Raw genomic sequence first — 25051 nt, 5'->3', positions numbered from 1 at the left:
CTGTTTAAAATATTGCAAAACTGGAGTAGTGCAAATAGGAGCATTTCAGGTATGTTGGAAGTCACCTGTGTTTTTAACTATTTATCACTTGAACTACTTAGGATTTGATAAGCATAGTTTAATATAGTCTGCTAAATGGTTTGGCTAAATTTTCATTGTCTCCTCTCCAAAAGAGATGGAGATGGATTATGTTCAAAACAAAACCAAACCAGAAAAACCCCTCTTTGCACGGTCGTAATACCGTGAATCACAGTTTAAATGTTATGTTGTGGGATTCTGGCTGCTCTTAGTTTTCTGTCTAAGCAACCGCTTGGTAGTCCCTTCTCAAGAATACAGTTCGGTTCCCGTTTACTTGGCTATAACTGATATCTTTCATATTAACGTACAGGTAAACATTCCCACTGTGGTATGTAAGGAAAATTAAGCCCTTTTTTTATGTGATGATAGTATCTACTAAAGTTTAGGTAATGTTGCATATATTACTTTTCCTTGATTTACTGTTATAACAAGTGAGTCATAAGACTGAGGGTATTTTACACTTATTTTTTTAAGGAATATTAAAATTTTTTATTATTAGAAGTATTCTTAGAATATATGTATAAGACAAAGAAGGAGGGAAATGACAATAAAGTATTAAAAGTTAAGCCAGAAATTTAATTCTGCAGAGGCTGGTTTACTTATCTTGATTTTTTTTTTTTTTACCAATTTATTTCACAGCATTTATTGAGTACCTACATTAGCGAGTGTTCTAATAGACATATAAAATTAAGTAAGACAAGTTCCTAGAAGATTATTTTCTAGGAAACAAAAAACACTTTTTTTTAATTTTATTTTTTATTTTTTAAAATTTATATTCAAATTAGTTAGCATATAGTGAAACAATGATTTCAGGAGTAGATTCCTTAATGCCCCTTACCTATTTAGCCCATCCCTCCCCACAACCCCTCCAGCAACCCTCAGTTTGTTCTCCATATTTATGTGTCTCTTCTGTTTTGTCCGCCTCCCTCTTTTTACATTATTTTTACTTCCCTTCCCTTAGTTCATCTGTTTTGTATCTTAAAGTCATCATATGAGTGAAGTCATATGATATTTGTCTTTCTCTGACTGACTGATTTCACTTAGCATAATACCCTCCAGTTCCATCCACGTAGTTGCAAATGGCAAGATTTCATTCTTTTTGATTGCCGACTAATACTCCATTGTGTGTGGTGTGTGTGTGTGTGTGTGTGTATATATATATATATATATATATATATATATATATATACACACCACATCTTTATCCATTCATCCATTGATGGACATTCGGGCTCTTTCCATACTTTGGCTATTGTTGATAGTGCTGCTATAAACATGGGGTGCATGGGTCCCTTTGAAACAGCACACCTGTATCCTATGGATAAATGCCTAGTAGTACAATTGCTGGGTTGTAGGGTAGTTCTATTTTTAGTTTTTTGAGTAACCTCCATACTGTTTTCCAGAGTGGCTGCACCAGCTTGCATTCCCAAACATTTATTATTTTTAAAGAAGTTTAGCATTCTCCTGGCTTTTATAGGCTGTTTCTTAGGTTAGTCACGTGAAAAAAAATCTGCAACTACTACTGATGTGAAAGTACAACATAGGTTATATTTAGGTAAAGATTGTTTTATAATTTAATGAAAGATTTAAGATTTGTTATAGTAAATGTTCCGTGGACTCACTTGACATCATCTAAACACTGGACATGGTTACAAATGGTTTCAACAATATTCTAAGTCTTTATATTTGTAGTTTCCATCATTAAGGGCAGTATTTTAGGTTGAATTATTCGTAACTGCATGAAAGTAATGCTTCTTTAGGCTTTTTCAAATCGAGTCAGATGCTGGGTTTTCTTTTAAGTAGCCAGCTGTTCCAAATCATGGAAAGCTGGAACTGATAGCCTTTGCCCTAGAATGGGCTTCTGTTTTTGCAACTGTACCCCCACTTATTCTTGGAGTTTATATTCATAAAGTGAAAGGTGCTTTTGTATGGGAATATAATGTTTTGTTATGGTACAGTGGGGGTACTGATATATGGGTAGGACAAGTACTTTTAAACTTTATTTACATTTTTATATGTCCAAACAGAGTTTGTAGCAGCTTATGGTAAAACACAAATGTAACAACACTCCAAGCTGATAATTGGGAAGGTAATGAAGAGAGAGGAAAAAGAAGGGGGAAATTATTTGTTTATATTTCTCTCTACATCATTTGCTTGTGTGGAACTCCCCCTCCTCCTTTTATTAAATCTACTGGTTGCACCTTTGTATGGTCCTGGAATGTAGGTCCTACTTCCTTAGGGCTCTTTACTATTGGGAAAGATGAAAGAGGAGACTAGAGACCGCTGCTGCAATGAGAAGGTGATGCATCAAACCTCTGAGTCGCCAGCATCCTCACTGTAGTCTTGTGTTCGGGTGCTTTCATCTTGCCATTGTCTGGTTGATGACCCTCCAGTTATGACAGTGAAAGCCAGCTTGTCATATCTTGATTACTTTGGGTTCTTTGACTCTCTTCCCTGCTGGTCATGGTGATCTTGTTTTTTCCTTTCATGTATCAAAGGAAAGTTTTGATACTTGGCATCTTTCTAGGATTTGGAGATAACTTTAACAAGAGGGCCCTCTAGCTAAACCTCATTAAAAGTGAGGCTTTCATTGTTGTTGTTTAACTAGAGTTAAGTTTTTCTTTATGAATTCCATAGTAATCAAAATTTATGTTTATTATCTCTTTCAGTTAGTGCTGTGTTTTATCTTGTTTTTTTTTTTTTTTTTTGTCTTATGATAAAATCAGATCCCTCAACTCTGTTCATGACATGTTAAGCTCAGCACCAAAATGCATCTTTTTGGAAAACCTAATCAAGAAAAGCCTATTAAAGGTAAAAAAAAATCCTTATTGAAAATACACATTAGCACACTAAGCATAGTAAAATGACTCTGGGACAGTTGAGGAATTGGTTAATGAAGTCTGAATTTAACTGCATTTTTAAAAACATAGTCCTACTTTTTGCTTAAGCCTTGAAGCATTGTTTGGAAGTTGTAATTTTGCAAAATTGCTTGGGGACAGAAAGCAGCAGAGTTTTTGAATGTTGCTCAGGGGAGCTACAAAATTGGAGACCTGAGTAGATCTAAGAACCGTAGTTCATTTATTTAATTCTGAACCTGATATTAAAGGGCTAAGCTGGAAACCTCTAAAAAGCAGAATAAAAATTCCTGAGTTTTGAGTTGCCTAGGAGACCAAGACCTACCCCGAGGATTTGGGGTATGAGTGGGGTGGGGGAGAACATCAGTGAGGAGAGTTGAAGGCCCTGAAGTGAGTGGCAAATGGACTCTTTTTACTTGGGGGCACCTGCCAAGTAAGTTTCAACTAGAAATTGAGAATCCAGGTGTATAGACTCCATATTTGATTGGGTTGCAATGACAGAATGGGAAACTTGGTGGGATTGTGTGTGTATGTGTTAAATACACAGTTAGTCTTCCATTAAAGATATTTGCCAAATTTTAAACCTGTGTATGGTGGGCACTAAGCAGAAAATAAATAGCTAAAAGGCCAAGCCATCACTGGAGACTAAAGTGTCAAAGACCAATCATACTCTCAGTTGAAAGCTGTGGAGTCAGGTCTTAGGATATGAATCAAACCAGTCCACAGCACAGTCCACAGCACAGTCTCACCCCCTCTCAGTTCCTTTCCTGGATTAATGTAACTTACCTTATGCTCTGTCTGCCCAGCAGAATGAGGAAACAGTCCTCCCATCATCTGGAACCTCTATGAATCTGCATTCAATAAAAAATTACTAAGTATATGAAGAGACAGGACCATTTGATTCAAAACCAAGAAAAAACACAAACAATAGAAAGCAGAAACACAGGTGATCCAGATACTGGAGTTAGCAGACAAGGACTTATTTATGTTTAGGAACATAGAGGAAGAAAAGGAACAAAAGAGGTAAGAGTGTGGAGAATAATCCTAGAGGGTTGGTTGTGTGTGTGTGTGTGTGTGTGTGTGTGTGTGTGTGTGTGTGTGAGAGAGAGAGAGAGAGAGGGAGAGAGAGAGAGAGAGAGAGAGAGAACATTTTAGAACCAAAGAAATATTTGTCAATAAGAACTCAGTGGATGCGTTTATAAAGTTATTGGACTTAGAACATGATAGTATTAATGAACTAGAAGGCAAGTATATAGAAAATGTTTAAACTCAAGCACAGTTTGATTGATTGGGGGAAAATAAAATAGACTAAAACAGAAGGGAGCATAAAACACATTGGGGATCTGGTCAAAGGATCTGTCCCATATATGATTTGAATTCCAGAAGGAAAAGAGAGAATGAATTGGTCAGAAACAATATAAGAGGTATTTCTCATGAAACTTTCAGGACATCATTATAGTCAAGAGGATCTGTGAACCTCTAACGATGTATTAAAAAAAAAACCCACACTCATGTACACAATGGGATGACATCTTAACTTGCTGAGGATGCCAACCTAACATTCTATACCCAGTGAAAATATACTCTTAAAATTAAAATGAAGTAAAAAATACTTTAGACAAATATAAATTGAGAGAATTAATCACCAGCACATTTTCACTAGAAGAAATACTACAAGGGAGTTCTTTAGGCAGAAGGAAAATGATCCTCGAAGACCGTGAGAATGGGGCTTACATGAAGTTAAAATATTCCATTGTTCTAGGATTATTAAATGTAAAATTTTTATCAGATTACATTAAGTTAGGGATGCATGTTGTAACCTCTGGATTAACAACTGAAATAATATTGAAAGTGTATTTCCAGCAAATTAAAAAGGGAGCTATAGATTAATAGAAATATTTGGTTAAACTAAAAGAAAGGAAAATATATATTAAAAAAAAAACCCAAAAACCTAAAAAGCAAAAGAGGTGTGTCCATAGAAAACAGAGGATAGATATAAACCCAAGTATGTAAGTAAGTAAACACAAATGGATTAAATCTAATAAAAGCCTTCATTAAAAACCTCATTAAAAAATAACACCAATATAGGGCATCAAGGTGGCTCAGTCAGTTGAACGTCCAACTCTTGATTTTGGTTTGGGTCATGATCCTAGGTTGGTGGGATCAAGCTCCGTGTCAGGCTCTGTGCTGAGCATGGAGCCTGCTTGACATTCTCTCTTTCCCTCTGCCCTTCTCCCCCACTCATTCGCTCTCTTTAAAAAAATCAATCAATCAATCAATAACACCAATGTGTAGCTTAAGAGAGATACTTTAAATATAAGGACACAGAAAGTTTGAAAGGGATGGAAAAAAGACCGCTGGTATAGCCATACAAATTTCAGATAAAGCTTTTAAGGCAAGATGTGTTACTAGAAATAAAGAACATTTCATAACGCTAAAGGAATCAATCTACCTTGAAGATGTCACAATCTTAAATCTATTATGTCCTCAACAGCATAGTTTCAAAATACATAAAGCAAAAGAAAACACAACACTAAAAGGAGATGTAGACATATCCACAATCATAGTGGGAGACTTTGACACCCTTCTTAAAAAACTGATCAAACAAGCAGATAATATCAGTAAGTATATAGAAGATCTGAAGAGTTAAACTTGTCTTAATTGTGTACTCAACTATATAAGGAATAATTCTTTTTTCCACTGAAGAATAATTGACATATAGTATTAGTTTCTGGTGTACAACATAGTGATTCAATATTCATATACCTTATGAAATGATCACCACAATATGCCTAGTTCGATTGAATATGGAACATTTATCAAAACCAACCAAATGCTAGGACATAAACATACAATGCTAAACCTCTGAAGTTTGAAGTCATTTAGAGTATGTTTGAACAGTGGAATTCAGTTAGAAATTGAAATAAAAAATACCAGAAAAGCCTCAACTTTTTACAAATTAAATAATTTATGTTTAAATCATGGGTTGTAAACTGCAATAGAAATTAGAAAAATACTGAACTGAAGTGTTATGAAGTTATTACATATCAACAATTTCAAGATTCAGCTAAAGCCATGCTCAGACAGAACAGTATGACTGTGCAAATACATATATTTAGAAAACAGGAATAAGAACAAAAAAATTAATGATCTGAATTTCCATTCCAGAAAGGTAATCAAACCTAGAGAAAATGGAATAAATGTAGTGATAAAAAGTAGAAATCAGTAAAACAGAAAATGTACAATAGAGAAGCTTAATAAAGTAAAATTTAGATCTTTGAATAGATTAATGTACTTGATAAACCTTTAGGAAGACTAATGAAAAAAATAGGACAAAAACAAATGACAAATATCAGGTATGAAGAAGCAGAGAATACAGACAATAGAAAGATATTGAGAGGATATCATGAATAATTTTACAAATAAGTTTGGGTGAAATGGACAGACTCCTGCAAAAATATAATGTTTTCAAAATAATAATTAGGTAATCTCAATAGTCATATATCAAAGAAATTTAATCCATTTTTATTAATGCTTATATAAGGAAAACCCTAGACTCATAGGGCTTTACTGGTGAATTCTTTAAAACACAATTCTTATACAAATTCTTACAGAAAATAGAACAAGAGGAAAAACTTCCACATTCTTTTTATAAGGCTGGCTTAATATTCATATCAAACCTGTTTCTGACAGTATATAAAGCAAAATAATAGACAATTTTTTCTTAAGAATGTAGATGTAAAAATCTGAAACAAAATATTGGAAAGTCAAATCCAGCCATATATCAAGAGACAAAGCTGAGGGTTTATTTCAAGTATTCAAAGGGTGTTTGACATTCATAAACATTCACACAGTGGTTGATGCAATTTCCCACATGAACAGAAAATGGGAAAAACAATCCTGATGATCTTCATAATACAGAAAAACATTTGTTAAAAGTCAATATCCGTTCATAATGAAAATTTCTTAGTAGCCTAGAAATAGAATGGAATTCTATTAATATGATAAAGGGTAATTTTATCTTGTAGCTATGAAGAGCTATAAAAAGCCTGCAGCGAAAATTATATTTCCTAGTGAAATTTTGACCACTTTCCCATTGAGATCCAGGAATGCAACAAGGATGCCCATAGATAAACGCAAGAGATACAAAGATCATATGGATTGGGAAGAAGAAGTAAAACTTAGTATTCATAGATAATGTGATTTGTATGTAGGAAGATCTACAAGAATCAGTAGGCAAATTATTAGAATTAAGTGTACCAACACCCCTGGAAACAAGGTCAATATACAATAATTGTATTTTTATGTACCAGCAACAAATAGAAAATAAATTGAAAACATTTTGCAAAAATATCAAAGAATCAAACATCTAGGGAGAAATTGAGTGATGCATATGTAACAGCTTTACACAGAAAATCACAAAATATTATTCAGAGAAATTAGAGAAGATGCAAGCAACCGACGCACATACCGTAAGTCAAGATATGTTACAAGGTTATAGTAGTTACCGCGTTGTACTGGAGTGAAGATGGACTGCTGTGCTGCCATTGGTTAGCTTTTTATAGACTTAGAGCTTTGGTGTGCTCTGACCAGGAGGAGTTTTTTCCGTTATTCAGCCAGAAACCCATACCCCTAAGTAGAGCTGTTCTTCCCAAGCTCCCCAGGTATAAGAACCATGATTAAGTGTTGAGGGCTTGAGTGGACTTTCCTGCTGAGATACAGACCATATTCAAAGTGAGTTAAAAAGCGAGCTACAAGTTAAAAACAAACAAACAAACAATGGCCAGGCATAGAGTTAGGTGTGAGGTGCTGTCCAGCTTGAAATGAAGTTTGTTGTTGTTGTTGTTGCTGTTGCTTTTAATGTGTAGAAATTCAGAGACGCTGCCTATGGATAATAAGCACTTGATGACAGTCTTTGAAAGAAACTCAGGATTCAAGAATAATATTGTCATTCAACATAGAATCAACTACATAACAGTGCAAAAAAGAAAAGAAAAATGACAATTTATAAGGTGTGGGTGATTTCCATATGTTTATGGAGAAGAGAAGAGCTCTGACACAGAGCTTTGACATGCATTACTTTAGTTGAAGATTAAATTCTGCTAATTATTTAAATAAATAAGGGTTTGCCTTTACTCCTTGGAGCCTTTTTTTTTATTCCTCTCCCTTTCATGTTTTGCCTGCCTACATTCAATTCCAAAGCAGATCCTGCTGCCTTGTTTACACCATATGTCCAGAAATCTGACCATCACCTCTGATGCTGTTACCCTTGATCCTGGTCCACACTGTGAGCATTTCTCACCTGGGTTTTGGCCATAGCCTCAAACAAGTCTTGCTTCTGCACTTTACTTGCCCAAGGCAGAACTGATGCTTTCAAATGTGAGTCACATCATTTCCCTTCTAGTCTCAAATGGCCTCAGTAGTTTCCCATTAAATTTAGTGGAAAGGTCAAGTTTCTTAGCAAAGTCTACAGGGTTTTACTTCGTCTCACCACATTCCACATCCCATCATCCATCCCCCCTTCAGGAAATGCTCTTCATGGACTCTCAGCCAAGCCAATGTGTTAGGTCACCACTCAAATACCATTTTCTCATTCAAGCCTTCTTTGACCTGCTTACTTAATATTAGATCCCATCCCTTTTACCAAGACTCCCTTTTACCCCTTCTTCCTTTTTTTTTTTCTAGAGAGATTAAATGATCTAACCTATTATGTAACTTTATTATTTATACTGTCTATTTTCTTCCCCCATTAGCAGGTAAGTTCTGTGAGGGTAGGGGCTTTTGTCTGCTGGGTCACTGTTGAATTCTCAGTACCTGAAAAAATGCCTGGCATAGGTTTGGTGTTCAGTAGATATTTGCTGTGGAATTAATACGAGTATCAGCAAAAGAAAGTTTGATAATATGCTATGAAAACTGTTTACTATTGAAATGTTTTGATTTTGGTACTTTTTCTTATTTTTGTTGCTTATATAATTGCGTAAAAAGTAACTCTAAAATATTGCTTTATGAATAAATCTATGTCAGGGTGCTTCAGTGGCTCAGTCGGTTAAGTGACTGACTCTTGATTTAGGCTCAGGTCATGATCTCACAGTTCGTGAGTTCAAAGCCTGTGTCGGGCTCTGGGCTGACCTGTGCTGAGCCTGCTTGGGATTTTCTTCCTCTCTCTCTGCCCCTCCCCGGCTCATGAGCATGTGCACACTATCTCTCAAAATAAATACATAAACTTAAAAATTTTTATTTTAAGCTGAAGCGTTTATTTTTAAGTTTTAGTTTGACCTTAGTTTTAATGTTTTACTTTTCTTGACTGTTGTCCATTTTTCATAATGGTATATACAAATTATCATTTGAATTCTCATTACAATAGGACAAATTTATTCTAAAAATCAAAGTGAAATTGACTATACTTAACCTCAGTTATCTGTAATTTCTGAGAAATGTATTCTTATAATTTTCTGCATAGATGAGAGTCACTATTTCTGTGTAGCAGCTTTCAAAACTACTTAACCTTTTGCATGTCAATATTTTCAAAACCTTTTTGCTTATACTTTCTCAAGGAAAACATAATGTATATAATTTCATCTTTTGAAAATAATTTAGTCCAAACAAACATGAGTTGTTACACTGTGTTAAGACATTTACATTTATTAAGGTATATGGTTGTTTACTTCATGGATATATTTCTGTGCTTAATTTCATGGTTTTAAGCCTTTTTAAATTTAAGTGTTCTTTTATCTTTTGCTGTCATATCATCACCAGCTGTGCATGGGATCCAGATGACCAGACTTTATAACTGAGACTTGTACATTGGCCAGGGAAGGCCTGTAATGATTTCTCATGAATCAAGAACATATGCTTTACTCTTCAAACCTTATGATACTAATTTGGGCTTTTCAGAACCTTTCTTCTCTTATTTCCTTGCCTGCTTTGCAGGTGGGTCATTGTTATGGAATTTAGAGCTGGAAGAGTTCAGCCTGGGCCTGTTCCCTTTGGCCTTTCTACTGGTCTCAGGAGTGATCTGTGACTTTTAACATCCGTCACAGCTATTATGCACTGCTTCCTATGAGGGGTTTTGTCGATTCAAACAGACTGGTACAACACACTGTCTCAAAGCCTCACCGCTTTCCCCTCTCCCCCAAAGTAATCTACTTTTTCAGAGGTACTCAGGGGATGGGTCATTACGTTTTTAAATTTTGGAAATGGTGTGGACAGGAACTTCCTCCCTACCTGTTTGCTCTTCTCTCTACCTCTCTTGCTTTCCCGCTCTTTTCCCTTTCCACCCCGAAAGATGGTGATGTACCCATCGATGCAAATGGTTGTTCTTTGGCTTCATGTTGAGGTACCTGTAGTCTTAGTATTTTGGGGGCATCTTAGGAGCAGGGCAAGGCCTCTGTGATACTATAATGTGGGATAGCAGCTGGAAGTAATTGCACTGTAGCCTGAGGAAGTGACTATAGTCAGGAGGGAGGATTTAACATCCTCTTCTCCTGTCCTTGCACTCCAGCTCTTTCCATTCTTGCTTTAAAAGACCTCCCTGGTGAGGTGCCTGGGTGGCTCAGTTGGTTAAACATCTGACTCTTGATCTCAGCTCAGGTCATGATCTCAGCATTCGTAAGTTCGAGCCCCATGTGGGACTCTGTGCTGACAGCTCAGAGCCTGCTTGGGATTCTCTCTCCCTCTCTCTCTCTGCCCCTCCATCACTCCCGCTCTCTCTCTCTCTGCCCCTCCATCACTCCCGCTCTCTCTCTCTCTCAAATAAATAAATGTTAAAAAAAAAAAAAAGAACAAATTGGGACCATGGATAAAGGTAAGGCAGGTTCTGAGATTGGCAGCTGGGGTCACGGCAGGAGGTTCTGGGAGCTGAGTCCTTCAATAAGAAAGGAAAGGTTTATTACAGGAGCAGAACTGGGAAGAAGTTAAACCTTGGTCATTTGGGTGTGTCTAATCATTTACACATAAAGAACCAAGTTTGCTTGCTCTCTATATCTGTACCTGGTGTTAGTGTATTTGTGAATAGTGCAAAACAGTTTCAGCAGACTCATATTACCATTGAAGATCAAGATAAACTCATAAGGGTTATATTTTATGACTTTAATTGTAATTTTGTAGCCTTTGAGTTTATTTTTATTTTCATAGGGTTGATTTTAGATTACCTTAGATTTCATTTTTATTAAGATTGCCAACACTAGCAAGGTAATATTTAGGGTGTATACTTTGTACTGAATGGCTCTAAATTGGTTTTATGGGGCAGTTGGAGAATTTGTCTTTAGAGAATCTACAGTGGTTTAGTACTACCTGTTATATGCATTGTTTTTACTTGATTTCTTGGACTTGATTGAATAATTCACTGATTGAATACTAGCTCTTTGGCTTGAGGATTTTAGTTTGTGAGGTATAGGGGAGAGAGAGAATCTGAGAATGAATGAGAACTAGAGCAATACTAGAGTGTGGGGGCTGGGGTGGGAAGAAAAGCTAATGATTACCTGTATCCACTAGAGGCCTCTCTTAAGCCAAGTTTCACGGAAACCAGGCTTCCATAGTGGGGCCTGGCTCTGTCATTGTAAATTAAGCATATTTTATGTTGTAGTTCTGAATAAATAGTATGAGAGCATTTTTTTCCCTAGAACACATATAATCTAACTCAAATGTTTTCTTTAATGTGTTTATCAGAACTGATGATCTGTTAGGCTGAAAACAAATTAGGAACCTCCCTCTGCTCTTCTTTTTCACTCTCTAAATAAGCTTTTTGTAAACACATGTAATCAAAGAATATGTCCAGATGATATGTCTGTTTGACACGGCAAGGATATTTAGGTTTAAAAGTGTTACTGATTTACCATGTTGTGTTTAATTATTGAGAGTGGTATATATTTTTCTGATGTAGACTATAAATAATTTTAACATTTTGTATATTTCTTTCATGACTATAATAAGCTTCTAATATCAAAAATGTATTTAAGAAATGATTCAAAAATCTTTTTTTAGACTTAATATTGTCTGGGGTAAAAATTAAATGCTTTCCTTTAGGAGTAATGAAATTATCATTTTTAGTTTGGAATTATTCTGGATGTGGGTTGACCTTGCCAAGAATGCAGACAGGGAGGGCAAGGTCACCCTGTCTGATAAGAACAGTTGTTCTGTTCCAAAATAGGAAGGCTGACCATTTGGAACTTGGGTCCACCTTTGCCAGCTCCTCGTTCCTATAGGATTTTCTTTGTCATGACCACAACTAGTTAGTTGTGCTAACTGGAGAGAGTTCTAGGTTCTTGGATGCTATATTTGGGATGTGACTTCTACATCTACTGTCCTGCATGGTGGCTCTTGGAAGATTCCTCTGAGTTCCATGAGGGCAGGGGAGTTTTGTGAATTTTATTACTGTATCCTTCAGAATTTTGAAGAGTGTACAGCGTAGAGAAGATACTCAGTAAATATTTGTTGAATGATCTTATTAAATTTCAAAAATAGCACAAAATGTAATAATAATAATGTAATAATAATTCAGTTTTTCAGTGAAAGAAATTAAAGGAGAAAGTGGTAATTTCTGTAGGAAAAAATACCCTGAAAGTATCACCCCTGCTATGTGGTCTATTTTTGGTAAGACTTATGTTTTAGATATGTTTTGAGAAAGATTAAGATAATAACTGGGGTCTGATCAACTTTGTATAATATACGTAATAGAACAAGTTTTAACATAGTGCCTGGCGAATGGATGGTAAATAAGAGTTTAAAACAACATATTTTGTGCATACCTCCTTTAGTATTCACAACAGTTCTGCTAATTAGATACCAGTGTCATTATTTATAGGTGAAAAAACTAGGTTTGGAGAAGGTAGAGTAACTTGCTCCATCTGGGTCACAAAGCTGATGAGATCACTGGGCTCTTAGCCTTTGCCTTTGAGAAGCATGCATCTTCTCAAGCAGAGTTTGAGCAGAATTTGTAAATATTTTTCAGATGTGATGAAACAACTGTGATTGATGCTATAATTTGTATGTAACTTGCAAGTATAGACGATATTGGCAATAGAAATGTATTTATGGGGAGGGGTAGTTTCTGTTTATTTTATGCTGGGCTTTCTGTCAGAACTGTTGTGTTCTGATGTAGTCATTTCCATTCTCTAGGCTAAGAATTTCTATTCGCATTTTTGCAATGAGGAAACTGTGTCTCAGAAAGCATAGAAACCTCCGGAAGTCACTTGGCTAATAAGTAGCAGAACTGCAGTTCAATCTTAGGTCTTCAATCCTGGCATGCTGACATTTTCATAGTATAACCATGCCTCATGTTAGGACAGTTATTTTACAATTATCTAACTTCATGCTTTAGAAAGTATCATTTGAGTTTTGCTGATGAAAAGCTTCTAAACTTGAGCTTGCAAATATTTTATAACATTTCAAGAATTTTCTTTCACATTTGCCCACCTGTGTAACATTTTTTAAAGAATATAACATTCCTGAATACTGTATATACCTCGTAAATCACATTACCATATTTCATTTCATTTGGCATTATTATTTTCCTTTCTACATGAACTGGAGGGAGCAAGATTAAATTTTATAATTACATTTTTCCATTTCTAATCCTATTTGATGTGTCCCCTTATACGCTTAAATTATTTGAGTTTCACTCAAGATTTTATTTTGTTGAAACTATTTGCTTTCGCTGTTAAGAATAGCAGTGAAAAGAAAGAAATCCATTACCTCATTTCATAGTGAAAAAAGCTCATAGGTACTTTGTGTTCTTAGTTGAACATTTTCACTGTAATGTAAGAAGTCTACATTCATTGGCTTTTTCTTCTTCTTCTTCTTCTTCTTCTTCTTCTTTTTTTTTTTTTTTTTGGATGGCCATTAAACTGGTACTTACACTTAGGAAATTGTAGCATTTATACTATAATTGGTAAGTTTGCCTTGCCTTTTCTATTATAACACTCTAGTTTTGCAGTGTCTAGCTGTTATAATTTAACTTAAAACTCTATTGAAACTGTGATCTACAAAGTTTCTTAAAAAATAAAATTGGGGAATAATACCATTTGCCTCTATAATTTATCTACTCCAAAATTGAAACTGCTCTTATCTGTCATAGATAGTCAGCCCTTCCAAATACATACATTCTCTGTCACACACTTTTGTTGCTTTTCTTACAGGAATTTGGTTTTCTCTCTGTTTATGTTTTCTTTTAATTTTTTTTTAATGTTTATTTCTTTTTGAGAGACAGAGACAGAGTGTGAGCAGGGGAGGGGCAGAGGGAGAGGAGACACAGAATCTGATGCAGGCTCTAGGCTCTGAGCTGTCAGCACAGAGCCCAATGTGGGACTCGAACCCACAAGCAGCAAGACCATGACCTGAGCTGAAGTTGGACACTTAACCGTCTGAGCCACCCTGGCACCCCCTGCTTGTTTTCTTTCCTTCTTTCTTCCTTCCTTCCTAACTTCCTCCCTTCCTCCCTTCCTCCCTTCCTCCCTTCCTCCCTTCCTCCCTTCCTCCCTTCCTCCCTTCCTCCCTTCCTCCCTTCCTCCCTTCCTCCCTTCCTCCCTTCCTCCCTTCCTCCCTTCCTTCCTTCCTCTTTCTTTCTTTCTTTCTTTCTTTCTTTCTTTCTTTCTTTCTTTCTTTCTTTCTTTCTTTCTTTCTATGTTTATTTATTAGAGAGAGAGACAGACAGACAGAGCATGAGTGGGGGAAGGACAGAAAGAGAAAGGGAGACACAGAATCTGAAGCAGGCTCCAGGCTCTGAGTGGTCAGCACAGAGCCCCATTCAAGGCTCGAGCCTATGGATTGGGAGATCATGACCTGAGCCGAAGTATAATGCTTAACCGACTGAGCCACCCAGGCACCCTGCCTGTTTTCTTTTATATCTTTAAGTTACATGTTATTTTATGTAGTTGTTACACGTTTTAAGTTTCTTTTTCAGTATTTTTTTGCATTTCTGTTGATATTGTGAATAACATCATTGTTTTAGTTTGTCCTGTTTCCCCCCTTTTTCTGTGTGTAATAGAAGAGATTAAAAAAAATTAAAGTCATACATTAACATGTCAATAACACATACAGTTTAATGGAGCATATAATGCAAAGCAACATTTTCCATCCCTGTTTCTAGGTCCACCCCAAACCAGCCACTTTTAACCACTTCTCTATTTTGTTCTGATGGCTACTTCCATATCTCTAAGAAACTGCACTGTACAAGTATTTTGGCTATAATACTTTATTCATTTCTGAAAAGGCCTGAATTGTAAACAAGTATCAAAAATAACAGGGTCTGTGGAAAAAAGAAGGTTAGGCAGATCTCTTAAAACATACACAGCTTTGTTACTAGAGCAAGGAAGGGTTTGTAACTAGAGTCAGGAAGAAGTGAACCTGCTGAGTTATGGAGTTAAGGGCAAAATTCATAAAAGTTGGGAGAACCATGTAATAAACACTTCTAAAACAGAGCAGATGGGCTGGCCTGAGTCAAGAGGCATAGTGTATGGAACTGTTTTTCACTGAGGCTCTCAGCTTTATGGTTATGCTTTGCCTCTTACTGTGTTTCTTAGCAGCATAAAACATTAATGGGCTAGGGCGAGTTGCATATATGCCAACATGAGTAGGCCAGCTGCTGGTGTCTTTAACCTAAAAATAGGCTTCGTACCTTTTGCCAGAAAATTGGACTCCCCTTGCCCAGTCCCTCATGTAATTCACTGGTGAATTGGGTTTGATTGACAGCACCTAGGTTACATCTTTATGTTAGCTGTGATGGAGACTGGACAATAGTTTTTTGCATTCTACCTTGAGAAAGTGGGATTAATAATTAAGGAAACTTTTAGAATGTGGAGAGTATGTTCAAAAGTTTTGGGTTATCCCACAATGAAAGGTCTAATACATACATATTCACATATGTATATACACATCTATAAGTGTATGTATCAATGTGTGTATACCTTCATTTATCAATTATAAACATTATTCTTCATTCTGACATACATGTGTTTGCATTATCTATTAGCTTCACCCTAACATTTCCCCAGTGTTTAGCTTTTTAATCTCTTCCGCTGATTGTCTTTTGAGTTTCATTAGTTTTAAATCTCTTGTTCTATTAATTTTTTCTGAGTATCCCTCCACATTTCACTGTATAAGATGACATTAGTGCCCTCTACCCCTGTTTTCACCTCTCTCTTCTCTCCCCTCTCCCAAGTACTGTCTTACAGCAACTATTTAATTTTACACATAAAAATAAACTGACAACATTGAATTCTGAGACTGACAACATTGAATTCTGTTCTGTAACCATAATTAAATCTTCCAAACTTTTGATTGTAAAAGTTAAAAACCAGTAAACACTCTTGATGTTATTATGATAACATAAATATTTTTATTTTATGTTGACCGAGGGGTAAGATTTTATTGTCTCTGACCCTGGGTGCCCAAAAGGAGATATTCTTGGCTTCTAGAACAAATGGTTTGGCTTTTTCTTTTATAGTTCATTAATTCCACAGAATCTTGTCACATTTTAGATGCTTTATTTTTGGCCATAGCATTCTTCTGAATCATTCTAGATTTTTTAGAATTTTGAATTACCTCTTCTTTTTTCCTTGAAAAAGCATAATCAGCCTTTAACGTATCTTGAAGATCAATACCATCACTTGGAGTCCACATTCCCTCCAGGAGTCCTCTGACCTCCTCTACCAGCCTTGACTACCATTCTCTAAATCTGCTGCAAATTCATCTTCGGGGATAATTCTCCATTGCACTCTTGAAGACATTGTTTTCTGGGTCCTGTGACTTTCTCTTTCATGGTTTTCTCTGTCATCTTGCTGAGAAACATAAATAATTCATCAAACAGAAGTTGTGTGGCGGGGGGGAGGCTTTCAACACCTGCATTTGGAAAAAATGTGTTTATTTTGCATTCACGCTGAATTGATATTTGGCTGGCTATAGAATTCTAGGTTTATAGTAACTTTCACTTACAAGTTTGAAGATAATACTTCTTTTTATACTTGTGTTGGGATAAAAAATGTGATGCCAGTGTGATTCTCATCCTTCTGTAAGTGATTGTTCTGTGTGTTTGTTTTTCTAGAAACTTTTATGATTTTTTTTTTTATTTTGGTCCTTTTATACTGAAATGCCATAGGTGTGAGGCTCAATGAGAGTCTCTTTCATTCATCTTGTTTTGCCTCTCATGCATTTCCTCTGGGAACTTATTACTTATTTAAAAATAATTATATCCTTTTTCTTTTCTAGATTTTCTTTTCAAAAACTTATCAATGGGATAATAGACCTTCTGGATTGATGCTCTCTCATCTTTTGTGTCCCAGTTTTTGTCCCATTTTGTTCTTGTAGTGTTTTAAGCATTTTCTCTCTTTTTTCTTTTAATTCTTATATTGAATATTTTAATTTCAACAATCAATTTTTTTCTTATGCTCCGTTCTTTTTGTACTTTGTTGTTGTTTTGTTTTATGCCATGTCTACAGTTCTCCTGGGTATATCCATATAATATGCAAGTTATTTATATTACAAAATAATAGGCTTTTAAAACTTCTTTTCTGTAAATTATCTGTTTCTTCAATAGTTTGTTTCTTTTGTAATATAAATTTTTTCTTCTTGTTGATTATTTTGGAGTTCTGACTGGCTGTTTTCCTGTAGGTCTCTTTCCTCAGTAGGCATCTCTGTGGGAAGAGCTGAGCAGATCTGTGCACCCGGGTGAGACTTTGCTTTAGGGTGAGTGAATGGGAAGTCTGTCCATAGGCATGAGGGGAGTGGGTGACTCTAGATAAACAAATAGCGAGGCTTGCCTTTTGGACCTCAACCCTCCCAGAATAGGCCTGTCTTTGTAGGCAGTTTGAACGGTTTTATCACAGACTGTCTTCTTTGCCTAGATTGTCTCTGGGGTCAGGGTTGGAAAGATGTGTTTTATTTGGGGGAAGTGGGGCAATTGGTACAGCTGCTTTATTTAATTCCCCTGTTTTCACTCCCAATTCTTACACCCACCTTCCACACCTGCTGGTGAGCCCATCTGGGATCTCAGGGGAGATTGGCTTCCTCTTCCCTCGTACTCCCTCCCTCTCCCATGGGTCTGGGCTTTGGCTTCTCTTCGTCTGTACCTTCATCACATGTCCACAAGACACTTGTTTTAGTCTCTCTTGTGTAGTAATCACTACTCCTCCCTAACGTTGTTTTGACTATTACAGGTTTTTCCCTTTTGTATTCATTTCCTGTCTTGGGAGAGAAAGGCTACAAAAGCATATATTCAGTCTATCGGCTTGAGCTGGAAATCTTCTCTGTTACGTTTTTCATTTTTTCTTTCTTAATAAGAAGCATGGTGATTTCTACAGTTCAGTCTGTGTACTGTCTTTTCACCAAAATCTTATTCATTTCAGTAGTTTCTTAGTTGATTTTCTAGGTTGGTCATCTTATTCTGCAAGTAAGACCAATTCTGTTTCTTGTACTCTCTATATATTTTCTCATTTGACTAAAACCACTGAAAAATATTGAACGATAATAATGATAGCTGACATTGAATGTGATATTTCTAAAGCCTAATATTCAACTGATTGGATTGTGAAGTAGAAAATAGAAAGTATTGACTTCATTATATAGAGTCCTGGCTCACTGAGCAAAACATCAGAAATTTCCTACACAAGTTGTATTTTTGAGTGAATGAATTTAGCACTTTCAGCCTGAGTACCTCTTGTATTTCTTTTACCAGTAACCACAAGTCAGAATTGGAGATGAGAAAGAAAGGAACATAAGCTTTTTAAAATAATAAATTCTTCCAGTAGAGTTTACCAAACTTCCGATGACAAAGATACTTTCATTGTTGGGGAGCAAAATTAATATGATTTCTTGCCAGTAAATCAAGGAAAATGAGTTATGTCACTGGCAGCTATAATGGATCTTCTACCCTAACGTCAGTAAAGACTTAGAGAAACAACCATAACTGGACAAATACTGCATGTGATAAATACAGCCTACATGACTGACAACTAAATGACAAGGACAAAAATACCTGGTTATTGATTATCAATAAATCAATTATCAGAAGAAATCAACTGCTTGTTTTATTTTTATGTTTTAAAGGTGCTTTAAGAATTGCTTTGATTCATGATGTGAAACTCTAGGGCATAGTATTTGGAAATCCTTGGTGGAAGTTGCAGGGAAGTGATTATCTGTCAAAGTCAAAAAGACTGTGTATCAGTTTTATCCTTAAAGGGACTTTAAATTAGTTGGGACTATCAAAAAATGAAATGAACTGCCTTTTTTGGATGTGAGAATCTCATTAATGGGAGAGACTTGATCATCTGGCAGAGATGTCAAGAGAAGGAAGGGGGAGGATGGCGTAACCAGTCTCATCTACGTCCGAGATTGTGTGGAATAAAGGAAAACTATCCTTTAGCATTTGGGAATGTAGTAGGTTTTCTATCTCACTATTAAATGATGTAATAAAATAATACAGATATCAGAAGAAGTTATTCATGATCTTTTACACAGGAAATTCCTTTTTAATATTTCTAGTAAAATACCTGTATTCCTAGACTTTTCTTTTGCCAGCTTTATCTTCTTTTTACCATAATCAAATAGTATGTTATTTCTCCAGTTTTGTAAGTAGAACAGACATCCACTAGCTGAGTTTTATAGTAACTTTTTGTAACCTCTCTGGTGTTTACCTTTTTTACTTTCCATAGCTGCTACTCTCTTTTCTCTCCCTCTGTTTCCCCCACCCTCCACACCCCCGTTTAAACCCACTTTGGTGTAGGCTGGGCCACCTGCTGTACCTCTCGAACCATTTGTTATTTTCCACTCTCATTGCCTTATTCAGACTAGCATCATTTCTCCCCAGGACACAGTGTCCTCTTGCTCCTTTGAAGTCCTTCCTTCTTGCCAGGGTAATTTTTCAATCTAAAAAACTTCTTGGTCTTACCACTCATAGTTCAATTCTGTCAGTGCTTTCGGATTGCTCTTGAGACAAAATGTAAAATCTTACTATGACATATTTGGTCCCCCATTATCAGATCCTGGTGTGCTGTCTCATCATTTTCTGCCATTTTCTCCACACAGACAGGATAGTCCAGCTATACCAAATTGATTGTGGTTCCCAGAAAACCTCCTGTTCTTTGTTACTGCAGTGCCTTGGCGTATGGGGTTTCCTCTGCGCCTCCTTCTCTTGGATGGATCTGAGCTCTGACTAGTCTTCAACACTCAGTTTACAAGTTTTCTCTTCCAGGAAGCTTTTCCTGACCTGTTTTGCTGTCGTCTCTTATTTATTTATTTATTTGTTTGTTTGTTTGTTTAATGTTTGTTTATTTTGGGGAGACAGACAGAGCGCAAACAGGGGAGGGACAGAGAGAGAAGGAGACACAGAATCTGAAGCAGGCTCCAGGCTCCGATCTGTCAGCACAGATCCTGACACGGGGCTCGAATCCATGAAGCATGGGATCATGACCTGGGCCGAGGTCGGACGCTTAACTGACTGAGCCACCCAGGCGCCCCTCCTGTCATCTTTTAAGTCTGTCTTGTCACCTTCTCAGTGTTCACAGGGCACTACATCCAGTTTTCAGAGCTGCTTTCTTGGGTTGTAGTTTTTAATGTCCTCACCTATGTCTCTCACCACGCTGCCTTTTATATCTGTTTTCACAACCACAGCAGCATATAGAAGGTGTGAAGTAAAAATGTATTTCTTGTCCCATAATATATGAATGAACTTTCCATATATTCAGAGATTAGGTTCTGTAGAATCTCCATTTTCCATCATGTGGCTGAGAATCTTGAAGTAGGTAGAAAAAGACTTTTAAGTAGCTTGAGGGAACAGCCATAAACCCAGTGCCTAAAAGCAGACACACACTAATCCTGTAGGAGAGACTATGAGGCCCTTGATCATGTGCCTTTACCTTTTACCCAGAATTTTTACAAATGTGTTTACTTGCTGTCATAGCTCACATTAGATGTGGGGGTGGGCAAAGTTAGGATGTCAGAGGTAGAGATGTTGGCAAGACGAAAGCTGATACAATCATAGCCTGAGAACAAGGCACTCTATGGGAAAAGAAAAACAATAAAAAGCATATAAGAATATTTAAAAATCACAGCAGTTTGTAGTCAGTTAATGTAGAGACAAAATAGATATCTGTCTTGTTCGCATGGTATTATAATTGATATTCCGCATTCTATCCATCATCATGAGGAGATTAATTTCTGTTCTATGCACTGTGTTTGAAATGCAATATTATTGCTTAAAGGTAAGAGCTGGGTGAACTCTCAAATATGTTGAGTGACCCAGCCTCCTACAGTGCTAGATAAATGAGTTCTTGCTGAGTTTCTTTCTGAAAGCTGCAGGGTACTGGTGCTCTGCTTCTGATCATTAATTTCCCTTTGGTTATATTCATATTGCTAACAATGTTATGTAGTGATCTTCTGTTAGGGCATTTTTCTATTAATTTCTGATTTCTCATGTCACATTTGGAAACTAATAAAATGACCCCTTTCTCTTGGCTCTTATTGTTCTTCAGTTCTTATAATTATGGAACTGCTTATGAGTTTTCAGTGGTGGAAACCTCAGTATATCATTAATTCTGATGCTACTTTGTATTAAATCCATTTGACATTTTCCAAACTTTTCTTTCATTTTATTAAATGTTTATTTATTTGAGAGAGAGAGAGAGTGAGAGAGAGAGAGAGAGAGAGAGAGAGAGAGAGAGAGAACGAGCAGAGGAGGGGCAGAGAGAGAGGGAGACACAGAATCTGAATCAGGCTCCAGGCTCCAAGCTGTCAGCACACAACCCAATGTGGGGTTCAAACTCACAAGCCATGAGATCATGGTCTCAGCTGAAGTCGGACGCTTAACTGATTGAGCCACCCAGGTGCCCTCAGACTTTTCTTTAACTGAATTGGTGAGAAGGAAAAAATATGGGGAGTAGGCTTCCATCTTTGAAGATGGAGATATTGAGGTGTGACAGTTACCATATATAGTAATAGTACTACAAGTCTCTGTGCTGGGGTTTGGAACCATTCGTCTTGGTATGAATCACTTGAGGCGTGTTTCTTTTGTCTCTCAGTGGGGTTAGACTCCAAGGGAGGTGGGCTGGTGGTGCCAGCGGGTGGAGGGTGGGTTGACTAATCTGTTAAGTAGCCTTTTATCTGAGAGTCTAGTTTCTCATTAGTATTTCTGACCAAAAGCATAGATGGTTAGAAATGGAGATTTTTGTTTTTAATTAGTCTCTCTAGGGATGAGAGGCTTATTTTTGAAGAATGGAATTTTAAGGAAGCCTGACAACCTCAGTTTTCATGTGACTGAAATATTTTGGCAGCTTAAAAAGCTTTCACAACTACGAGTTAGAGCCAGACTTTCCAGTGGCTAAGCTGCTCTTTGGGAGTTAGACTCTCATCTCGTGGGTAACCTGTACCTCTGCTCTCAGATCATAGTGGTGCCTTTTAGGGTGCTCATGGCACTTTCATGTATTTTGCTTCCTGATGGTTCCAAAGGCTTTCATGGGGTTTATCCTTCCATCATGCGTCTTATAAAGATCTTCACTCTTCCATCCCATATTTATGCATTTTAATCAGGTTAATTTTAAGACACCTACCACAGGCATAGGGCAGTATAATGCTTCATTATCTCTGCAAGACAGATCTTTTCCTCCTGTCTTATACTCCCACAAAATTATAATGCTACTGTTTTACCACAGTTTTAAAAGTTGAGAGGTAAATGGATTGTTTTGCCCCAGATCCTGTAAGCACAGAAGTAGGCAAATGTGAGCAGACTTGGGAAGCCACCCACTTCGGTTCCCTGTGCACTGCGTTGTAGCAACCTGACAGAGATGGTCAGCGGTTCCTGCCAGACTCTTTCTGTCCAATGAGGCGACCAGTGCTCTTGTATAGTTCTGGCTGTTAGTAAGTTCAGGTGAAATTTGCTTTTCTCTAACCTCTACCTATTGAATCCTGTCCACTCTTGTAAGATCTTGTTTATACCTACTTTTACTTGACATGTCTTCAAATATTTGGACACCTTTCAAGTTTCCTTGTAGACTTCTCATCTCTGGTCTAAATATTGTATCCATCCCTCTCACCTATCACTTAAATCCTCTGGTTTTCAGATTTCAGATGGCAATTCTTTGGACATACTCTCAAAAGGGTCCAATGACCCTTTAAACTTCAAATGACTTAAAAATGATTCTTGAGATAATGTCTTTCAGCCACATGCCCACTCGGACTTGTTTTCTCCTAAGGTCTGACCTCTGTCATGACCTAGAAGGAGAACAGTGCTTTCTATGTTTCTGTGTTGAAATACTTGAAAAGGTAGTGTGTTCCATGTCATTGGATATGTTAAGGAGATACACAGAGTGTCAAGGATGTTAATAGATAAACAGCAAATTAGGAGTGTAGGATCATTACGAAAGTAAATTAAAATGGCTATTTAAAAAGTACTTTTATGAAATACTAACTATAAAATACAGGACGAATTAGAGTACTTAATACTGGGAATAATGCTTGCGTGAATATTCTTCTCTCAGAAGGGCACTTAACATGCTTTTGTTCTTTGACCAATCCCTGAATAAACTTGCAGGGTTATTTTGCATCCGTGAAAGATTGCATCTTTTGTCAAACACTTTTAGCTCAGCTCACAGAAGTCTCATCAACATTTTCCCTTCATGTCAACATACAGTGCTTTAATCCTTCTCTACATTTGCCCACATTGTTTACTCCTTCTTTACAGAGCCAACATTTGGGGCAATACAATTAGGTTGTAGGTTCTTAGAAAACCCTTAATCAGTATTGTTGTTAGCATTATTTTGACCAGTACCAACTACTCACCCATTTCCCTTAGGATAATGTTCGCTATGCTTTCTTAGGTAATCTGAGCCATTTATCAGTGACATTTTTATAAATGGAGTATTGTTTACTCTTCATCCTAAAATTAAGTTATTGTGGGGCGCCTGGGTGGCGCAGTCGGTTAAGCGTCCGACTTCAGCCAGGTCACGATCTTGAGGTCCGTGAGTTCGAGCCCCGCGTCAGGCTCTGGGCTGATGGCTCGGAGCCTGGAGCCTGTTTCCGATTCTGTGTCTCCTTCTCTCTCTGCCCCTCCCCCGTTCATGCTCTGTCTCTCTCTGTCCCAAAAATAAATTAAAAAAAAACGTTGAAAAAAAAATTAAAAAAAAATAAATAAAATTAAGTTATTGAAAAATATATTGACCTTGCTATAAATTGGGGGCTGTGTAGGTGATTGATTTTGTCAAATTATGGCAATGAGAACTTTAGTGGTGTCTATTTTAAGATAAGTGATTCTTCAATGACGTTAACATCATTCCGCTGTATAGAGTCTTACTGTCTTTTTTTCCATGAGGTAATTTTAAAAATGTGTGGCTGTTGTGAGACATTTAGTTCAATAATATATTGCACGTAAAGACACTCAATGAAAGCGTTCTGGTGTTATAAGGAAAGGATGTTAAAAACCCAAAATCTCTCAAGTAAATTGTGGTTTGTAATAGTTTCACTCTCAGGGAAGGGAGGCACATTGAAACTTCCATGACTATTAATCTTGAGAAAAAGCATGCATGGTCTTGTTGGACTGAAGCCTCTAGCCATTTTATCAAGCCAGGGATACAAACGTAGGCTCAATTTGCATCCCTTTTTGGCCCATTAATAAAAATGAAGATGGTAGGAGTATATGGATGTTAGGTTGAGTCCTTCAGCTAGTGTGGGATATGAGTCGTGAATATTTCCTGTTTGTTGATTTTACTAATTGTCTCCCCTAAGTCACTCACCGGAAATATACGGTAAGAAGTTGAATTCATTTGGCTCACTTAGCTTGTTTTGGAGAATGGGGTAGAAAGCCTTCCAACTGAAGCTGTCAGTTTTTTTCTACAGCAGGCGCCTGCCTTTAGCTTTTTGTGAGAATAGCCCAATATTTTTCCTTCTTTTGCTACCATGAAGCATACCATCTTGACTTTTGTAGGCTTCCAGACTGTAAAGCTGACTGCATAGTGTGGTTAGTACACAGAGTTCTAGGGCATGGACAGGGATCTCAAGGCCTGGTTTTCTGCTGGTTGCTGGATGACCTTGGGCAAGTGACTCAACCTCTTCTCTGCTTTCCTTTCTACTTTGTAAAATGGAGACTTTTTTCCCTTGTTTAGTCTTAAAAAAGTTTATAACAATTAAATAAATTGAAC

General features: G+C 36.8%; 1 protein-coding gene across 3 annotated transcripts in view; it reads left to right on the top strand.

The window, feature by feature from the left end:
• Nucleotides 1-25051, top strand: part of BCKDHB (branched chain keto acid dehydrogenase E1 subunit beta) — a 202955-nt gene that overhangs the window by 66579 nt on the left and 111325 nt on the right. The window contains exons 9-10 of one of the 3 annotated variants that reach the window (XR_003419503.2): nucleotides 2805-2889; nucleotides 3743-3947. The exons of the other annotated variants lie outside the window; for them this stretch is intronic. The gene's annotated coding sequence lies outside the window, so the exon portion shown is untranslated. Of the gene's footprint in view, nucleotides 1-2804; nucleotides 2890-3742; nucleotides 3948-25051 lie in introns of those variants that run through there. 3 annotated transcript variants of the gene reach the window in all.

Source organism: Acinonyx jubatus, chromosome B2 (genome assembly GCF_027475565.1).
Source record: "Acinonyx jubatus isolate Ajub_Pintada_27869175 chromosome B2, VMU_Ajub_asm_v1.0, whole genome shotgun sequence".
Lineage (NCBI taxonomy): Eukaryota > Metazoa > Chordata > Mammalia > Carnivora > Felidae > Acinonyx > Acinonyx jubatus.
Note: the sequence above shows the minus strand (reverse complement) of the source record. Positions and strands in the feature narration are given on the sequence as shown.